Below are 9,649 nucleotides of genomic sequence, written 5' to 3'. Positions count from 1 at the left end.
CATTTGTTTATTTGCAAATCTTTTAATCTTCTCGATGTATTGCGCAGGCAATATCTTATGAAGTCACTATCTTAATATCATTGTGAACTACTGAATACACCAGCTTTAACTTGTCTAAACCAATTTTCAACATAACAGTTTGATTCTGTGATTTTTGAAGAGGTAAAAAGGCATATAGTATGTTTTTAAATCCGATATAATAGATGGACAATCGAACTCATTAAGATGCACGTTTTCGAACACGGTTTGATGATCTGACAGTTTTTTTTTTTAAAAAGAAAAAAGTATTGAAATAAAACAAAAGAAAAAGACAAATAAATTAAAAAATGTTAAAATGAAAGAAAATAAAATTGAAATGTTTTTCATTTGAAAATAAATCAATTTAAAAAAAAAATTGATTCAAAAAAAAAATAAAAAAATGATACAGAAAAAATCAAAGTAATTTAAAATGAAAATAAAACGTTGACTGGCCTGGAGCTGCCAAATTTGAATTATCCCCCTTTTGTGGAAACGATGGACTCAGACCACAAACAAATCTGTCTAAGCCTGTTGTCAGTGTGTTTATTGTGGAATAAATCGTTACATTCAGCTAAAACCAAATTTTATTATTTCCCTTATAGGTATGTTTTGTTCTTTCGTGTAATTTCGGCTTGTCATGACTCAAGGGTCAATCAGAGTACACATGCCGCTGTCCTTGCAAAACTGTTTTCATTGCATACAAGTGGCGCTTGCCAGTTCTCAATAGCTTAAACAGATGTAGAAAGTAGTACGTTAAACTTCCTTTCATTTCATTTTTTTATGCTATAAAACAATTTCATTTTTGTTTTTAGATAGTTTCAGAAACTGAAAGAGCAGGCAATTTTCAGAACTGCCATGGACAAGTCGGAAATTGGAAAGATGTTTTGACATATTTTTAGATTTTGGGTTATTTCCAAACTACTTATTGTACTTTTTAGATTGAAAGGTGGTGGAAAGAACTTCATGAGAGACTTGGAAGGTTTTTTTAAGGATCAGTTGGCTTGGTTTAAAAATCAAGGTCATTATGACCCACATTATGAGGATGATAGGTAAGCTTAAAATATTATAGGGTTTTGTACAACTCATATAGTCCTCTTCTTGTCTTTAAAATTGTGCATTGTCTTATGTCTACCAATTATAGGTGTTTGAATAGAAGAAAATGTTAATGCATGATTCCATGAGATGTACTCCCATCTCAAGATACTGATATTCATGAATCTTTTAGTTGATCTGAGTTGCACTTCTTCCATTATCCTAATGGCCAACCCAGTTTCTGATTCACTTAAATGGTTGTTGTTCATTTGCATGACTTATATTAAAGATTTAATAATTGTTCTGATAATGGGATGAATTATTTCTTAACAAAAATTTCAAACTTAATGAAATCAGTTAAGAGCTTTAATTAATGTGTAAAAGGTACCCGATCCTTATGGGATATAACAATGGCAACAATTAATTAGGGATTTTTAGGAGTGGGATTATCTTGGTGATTATGATGACTAATCAGGCTCTGAGAGAGTATATTGAAAATTATAGGAATAGCAAAATGAACAAATGAGTGATGTGGAGTAAATTAGGTAAATACAAGCATCTATCTTTCCAAAAAGCAGGGAGGTCGATTCCAACCTACAGCAATGGACAACTAAAAAGTGTTCAAACACAATCGATATTTTATTTCTAGACTGTAAGTCATTATGACCTCTGTATAGATCGTAAATCTAAATGAATTAATTAACTTTGTGTTCACCTGGTAGTAGTATTACTGTTTACAGAACTACACGATTACGGAGTGGAGTAGTAAAGAGCGAACTACGAAACGAAGCGGAGTAATGCTGTAGATCTGTAAACTACTCACTTAATCTCGGGGGATTTTAACACACCAACTGTATATATTAAAAATAAATTATGCGATATTCGTACATTTCTGGTACTTCAAATCAACCCCCGCAAATGGCGAACCTGTCGGTTGAATGGGATTGCAAATAGGTTTTCTAGAAATTTTATGTATGTGAATTGTGGGTACTGATAGCATCAATTTGAACCATTCCAATTTTCAGTCAAAGGGCTGCGGTTTCTCCATTTCCACTAAAACTAAATAGCTGATTGAAATGGTGCAAATTGACGTTATCTTTGCCCCTATACACAAAATTATTTAGAAAGCCTCTTTACAACCCCATTAATTTGACCTAATACAGATCGATGTAAAAGTTTTATATTATTTACCATTAACACAAATAGTAAAGGGGTCCCACGACACATATAACAAGATTTGAAAACCTCTTTACAATCCCTTGGCTAATTAGGAACTCTTGGTATTTTCTAAATGAAGCAAATTAAAAAGACAGGTTCTAATTAAGACATATTTCCACTTTAAGTTAGGCACATTTATTTTCTGCATCCTGAATTCTCTTGAAGTGAACTCTCTACCTCGTTGAGGAAAATGTGCTCTTATGCAACACACAACACATGCTGGCAAAATAACTTACCCAAGTAACCCCAGCATCATCATTTGAATATTACAGGATAGTTTTGAAGCGAAGTTAAGATTTGGAAAAGAAAGAAAGCTGTTGTGAGATTTTGTGATGTTATATAGATAAGACATTTAAAAAAGGCATCTTTGATACAGATTAAAACTAAATAGAATGGTATGTTCATCAAAGGAGTTTTGGACGGGACGATTTTAACTGGTGAAAACTGGCTCGTTAAAAGCGTTCTGGACAAAACTTGCCAACCTGCTTGTGAACATATTAGAGGCCACAGTTTTTGTCGAATGTTTATAAAAGTTGATGTGAAGATTTTTATCCACAAAATTTTGAACAAATTTGAGATTAGTTATATTTTGGAGGAATTTTATAGTTGTAATTATTTTTAAGGAAGAAATGACTCAGCAAGTGGACAGAAAGAGACAGATGCTTTAATACAACATATATATATACTATACCTAAGTGTCGAGATTGTATACTACAGACCAATCCATGTTAATAACCCAGTGATTACAAGAACGATATGACACTCAAGGTGGTGCCCGGAAATGGTTTAGGTCATATCTACACGACCGAACTCAGTCAATAGTGATTGGAGATGATGCTTCTGACCTTTTTTACAGGAAGTTGTTTCCTAGTCTAAAATTTTTGAGGATGCAAGGAAGTTTTTTACCTTTTATTTGTTGTTTGTTACCAGAAATTTTACAGGCTCTTCCATATTATCAATTGTTTTTATCATTCTAAACTATAAACAATTTAAAACTCCCCATACAAAAAGGAAGCAAACGAATCTGAAGATCGAGAAGATGCCCAGAAAGCTTCTTTCATAAGTCAAACTAGATCTGGAATAGGACTCCAAACATATTCCGTGATTACGTTATGAATTAAAATAATTAAATAAAATACGTCGATGTAAATGTATTTATCATGTGAACTATTTTATTTTATAAATGGGCACGGAAGTGCAAATCATCACTTGAGACGATCGCAAAAGAATTAAATTGTCCGTGTTCGACTTGAAACACTTAGTGAAGGCACGCCATCTTTTCCCATCCGCCTATTCCTACGCGCAAAATCCAACCCAGGGATTACTGATGTGGAGAGAGGTTGGTTGGTATTCCTCCAGAGTAGAGCCTTCCATAGGACGCTGGGCCGTGATTACTATCCAATTACGTCTCCAAAAACTGCACTGGAGGATTCTAGCCAAACTCCTGTCTGTGTGCGCTGTCATTCGAGGCGATTGTGGTCGCCCTGAATTCAAATACAGATGTATCAGAATAAGTAATGGTTAATGTTATAACGTTAGTAGTTGTTTTCGGCTTTAACAAAGTAAAAAAAGGTAAGAGTGTAACGGGAGTTGACCTCCCTTGTATGCAGTCTTAATTATCCAGTTACTGTTCAAACAACTTACAAGTCAACATCGACAATCTCCGTTGATCCACGAAGACTGGAATCGCAACGAGATCAAATGCATGCAATAGTTTGCAATGAATGCAACTTTTTTTTATTTTTGGAAACATCTTTAGAAGTGTTCTTCAGCACAAATCTAGATTGAAATGACACTTAAAGAGTAGTTTTACTGGTAAATTTGAGTTCATATACCTGTTTTTATGAAGTGTTCCATAAATGGGCCATCGGCTTCAGCTGTTTACAGGTTTGTTAATTCTCCGATAAAATAATAATGGTAAAAAAATCAAACGCTTAATGAAACTAAACTTATTTAATTCATTTTAATTTGAAATTTATAATAATTACATATGGATCATCAAAATACATTGAATAATATCTAGCGATGAAACATAAGACTACAGTTTAGATGAAGTGGAACATTATATTTACAGCATATCATCGTCAGTTCCTCTAGAATGTGATGTAAGTGGTACATCAATAAGTTTTGAATGTGTAGGTTGCATATATATATATATATAATGTTAAATAATTCGATTTGTTAAACAATTAATTATATTATATTATATTATATTTACATTTCAGTTTGAAGAGATTGTTATTGCTAAATTATTTCATTCTAATATTGCAAATGTACTATTGTTATTATGTAGCGATGTGGAGTCTAATCCAGGACCAACAACAAGGCAAAGCCAATTGTCGAGTACGGGCCAACTAATCTATACAGAACCACAACAATCGACAGGCGATATGTCCGACTTGATTATGTCTATTCAATCTGTCAAGAACGAAATATGTGAACTCAGACATGAAGTGAAAGAAATAAATATTAAAGACGAAGTTGTGAAAATTAAAGAAGATAGGTGCGCTTACAGATGAAAATATGTCTATAAGAGATGATATGGATATTGTAGCTAATAAACAAAGGCAAAACAATCTAATATTTTATGGGATCAATGAATTAAAAGACGAAAAGAGTTATAACTGTGAGAAGTTAATCAAAGAACTTATTGTTGGTGAACTAGGATTGGAAATCACTGACAGTAGCTCAGGGCCTATCGACTCGGAACGAGACGAAACAATCGAGTAAGACCTCTGTTAGTTGTCTTTAATAGTCTAAAAGATAGGGACACCGTCCTGAGTAAAGCTAAACAACGATTCAAGAGACCGTCGGAAATACATGTCAGTGAAGATTTCACCGAAAATGTACGTAACAAAAGAAAAGAGTCAATACCCCACATGATCAAAGCTATTAATGAAAATAAAAAAGCAACACTCAAATTTGATACCTTAATCATAGAAAGTAAATGTACAACATCGATAAAACTACAAAAAAATTAAAACTAATTAAAGATGCATAGCAACCAGCTAAGACGCAAGACCCCCACCCCCACGAAGTTATTATTAATATAGTGTCCTGGAACTGTCGGAAGTTTAAAAAGACATTTTAACAATTCAGATCTCCGTAATTAACTAAATTTCTACGATATCGTTGGTATTTGTGAAACTTGGCTTTATAGACCTCCAACTGATATATTTCTCGATGGTTACGAACAATTTACATATTGTAGGAAATCTCCTCAACACGGTGGTATTGCTGTATTAAAATTGACAATATTAAAATAAAATAATTTAGCAATACCAATCTCTTCAAATTGAAATGTAAATATAATATAATATAATTAATTGTTTAACAAATCGAATTATTTAACATTATATATATCTATATGTAACCTGTATTATTAGTTTGTAAAAATTGTTATATTTATATATTATGTAATCTCTTGTTACCCACGCTGTGAATGAAATTCTTGATTATAAACTGTTTTATATTGAAGAGAACTATTCAGTGAACGTTTCTTCTGAAAGATTAGTTGTCGATTTTCTACAGTGATCACTACTGACTGTTAGGTGATCTGGTTTTTTTTATGTACTTTGATTTCTAAGTTTTAGTCCTTCAACATAGGTTACATTAATCTCGTCAAGTCAAGTCTATTTTTGATGAGGTCACTCACTTTAGACACTACTTGATCAGGGTGCAACTCCTCGTTTCTATCCTCAAGGTGTATTACTAATAGTCTTAACTTAGTGAGTTAAATTCAGCCCAATCTTAGTGGTTTATTTGATAATCCTTGTAATGAAGTTCTATTTCTGATTTAAGCTTGCCAATTTCTTCACCCACTTTATCACAAATGTTGTTTACTCTTGATTCTAAATTTTCAATTCCCTTTGCAATTTATTATCTATAATATCAGCCACTTTTACTTTTAATTTCTGCTCTAGATTTGATCTTTATTTGATTTGCAATTTGGATGTGGGTAGTGGTAATTTGGTTACCAGGACAAGTCACCATTTCACTAGTTCATTGAAACGTTTATTTGTCAAAATGAGTTAAAGATTTCTTACTGTGTTGATAACATTTACAGATTTTTTGATCAGGGGTTGTCGGAACACTACGGCATGAAGTCATCATTGATGTATCTGCTGATTGCTTGTCTATGTCGTCATGCGAGGAAATGGTATTATATTACCCAGACAATAAGTGATATCTGGGCGAACATCTGGCATGTGTCCAGAACATTTTCATTATTTGCCATTATTTCAATAACCTGTATAGAAAAAGATAGCCTGCCATGTAAGGTAATATACACCCACTGGCCGCTTGATGTTGAATATAATAAATATTTGTCAGTACAGTACCAATCACAAGTATGAAATATTCAACCTTCATTCATTCAATTCTTGTGATCTTTTTGGGATGATACTGAATAATTTTTCCAAGTTTTGTCGAAATGGTGCCTTTCAGTGTTCACGAGCTAAATATTGAAAACGTTTTCAAGAACAAGGTCAACAACTCCTATAAATATTTTTAGATTCAACGATTTCGATCAACAATTAGATAGCAATGGAAACGGAAGAAATTCTTCCTCTATTAATAGATAGTTGAACAATGCTCTCTTCAGTCAGAGACACCAGAAGACATTCAGAAGGCTAATCTAGATATATCTGATTCTCTAGTTGGTGAGTTTGATTCGTGGCAGTTGCCCTCGTTAAGGTACCTGAAAGAGATCCTGATGTCTCTAACTTTCTTGCATATCTTATTCAACTCGATGTGAAACAACCAGCATCATTTACAAGTATTAATCGCCTGGTAATTGTGAGAGGCTTGGTACTCCACTTGTCAATAATGAAATTTGGACTGATATAGAAAAATCTCATCATGGCGTTGATAAAGGATTTAAAGAAATCCAGCATTTAAATGCTATAGGGATGGTATATATCATCTAGCTGACTGAAATTTTGAAATTTTTTAAAATGAGGAAGCTAAGGTGCTATTTTCGGATGTAATCACCGTTTTCATAAGTTCAATATAATTTGTAGATATAAAGTATGCAAGTCTAGGTAAAGAAAAGACTCCCATGGCTTCTTGGGGATGGGATTTTGAGTAAGGCTTATCGGTATGGTGTCGCTCAAAAACAAGGCCGTGGATATTTTAATAGAAATACCTTTGGTAAAGTTAGAGAATTAAATCGCTTAAACCAATATAGAGGTCAAAGAAGGTATCAACCTTATTCTTATAATAATAATTATAATAACTACAGAAGTTATGAAAATGGGAACTATTTCAGTCGTCCCACAAAATCAGCAGACTCCACCAAGTACTATTACTTCCACTCTCCAATGATTAAAGCATCCCAAAGTTGATAGGAAAGTAATTCTTATTCTTCTAACAGTGGTAAACTGAGATCCTGTGTAGATACCTGGAAAACATTCACAGTTTTAGGTAATAAAAGAGCTTCATAGGCCAGTTTTTCAATCTAAAATTCCTCAAGAAATAGTGTTTGATAAAGAACAATTTGATATTATAACTAATGAAGTAAAAAGTCTCCTAGAGAAAGGTGCTATAGTTAAATCTGAGTGGGATAGTGATCAATTTATATCAACATTATTTATTGTTCCTAAACCTAATGGCAAGTATAGGCCAGTAAAGTTCTCAATTTGAAATATATGAATGAGTTTATTGAATATGAACATTTCAAACAAGATTACCTTATAATTTGGTTCAGAGACAGTGTGGTGAAATATTACTTTCCATGACATTTTGCCTCACCGAGAACATCATAAATATTTCATTTAAAAAATTTTAGTTGGGTAAAAGGGATATTGCTTTTAAGACAATATTCGTTTCTAGGATAATAGAACCAATCTACGTCAATTCGCGGAATTATAATCCAAATGAAATAAGCTACTTTAACTGCACACTTATCTAAGTTTCTAGTATGTTATTATAACAAGTAAAAGTAAATCTTAAAGTTTTCCATTCACCTTCATTTTCTCTGTTTGGAGTCTTATCAGCTTTTCGCGCAATCTTTTTTTAGGAGACGGTTGTTGCCTTTTGAAAACAGGTAAATCTGTATTTAAATTTTGAATATCTTGTTTGTGGTTGATGTTTTGTTTTTTAGTTTTTGTATTTTTATGCCTTTTATGTTATTTTTGTTATCATTGTTTGTATGGTGTTCTTCTGTTTTTATTTTCTTGCGTCGTTATAATTTTATCTTGTCGATTATACCTTTTTAGTTTTCATTTAGACTTGTCATACCTATCATTTTTATCTTATCTGAAAGTTTTAACTTGGATAATTTTAGAGTGTAAGCACAACTTCGAATGTTTACATAATCCGTTTACGATCACTTTGTGTTTGGTTGGTATTGAAAAATAAATGTATGCTTTAAAAAGTAAAATATATAGTTCATGGAGAAAAACACAAAGATTGACCTCGACATACTCACAGTAAATAGATCTGTATAGGTTAATCTGTGGAGGTTGAAATATTAAAAGGCTTTATTAAAATTTATTTATTATTATGCAGCAAGTTTAAGTCTAGTCATGTTTATATAATTTGCATCGGACAACATGTCCATTTTCCTTTATATGTATACAAGATAAAAGAAACTTCGATAAAATATTGCAAAAAAAAACAAAAAGTAAAAAGAATAATTGAAGACAAATTATTAGAAGAACTTTAAGATTTAGAAAATAAAATTAATTATAACGAGAGTGAGAAATTATATAGCGATTTTTTATATGTTAAAAATAAAATTGACGAGATATATACTGAAAAAAACTCAGGGAGCGCTTATTAGATCAAAGCAACTGTGATACTGTCAAGGAGAAAAAAACTCTAAAATTTTCAAAAGCAACAATTCGCAAACTACTTACCTATTCAGATCAGTACACCTTTGATTCCAATGAAATTAACAATAAAATATACGATTTCTACACGATCCACCATCGCTGGATAATTTAGTACTTTGAATGGAATACGTAATATTAATATTCTTGATAAAAGTGCATGTGATATTTTGGAATATGAAATTGATGAAAATGAAGTAAAAAAACAACATTCAAACTAAACAAATCCCCTGGAAACGATGGGTTAACAATTAAATTTTATCAAACTTTTTGGCCATCAATAAAACACATATTTTTGAACTCTATTAAATATACTTTTGATACTGGTACTTTATCTACAAGTCAAAAACAGACGGTAATTAAATTAATTGCTAAAGGAGATAAGAATAAATAGGAAATTAACTTACTGTGATACAAAAATAATTAGTAAAATTCTTTCAAAGAGGTTAAAACCATATTGAAGTGATTTGATTCACACTAACCAATCCGCTATTATTTCTGGTAGACATATATATACAGGACAACATTCGAATAATAGACGATAGTTT

This window comes from Lottia gigantea (assembly GCF_000327385.1).
Source record: "Lottia gigantea unplaced genomic scaffold LOTGIsca_300, whole genome shotgun sequence".
Lineage (NCBI taxonomy): Eukaryota > Metazoa > Mollusca > Gastropoda > Lottiidae > Lottia > Lottia gigantea.
Note: the sequence above shows the minus strand (reverse complement) of the source record.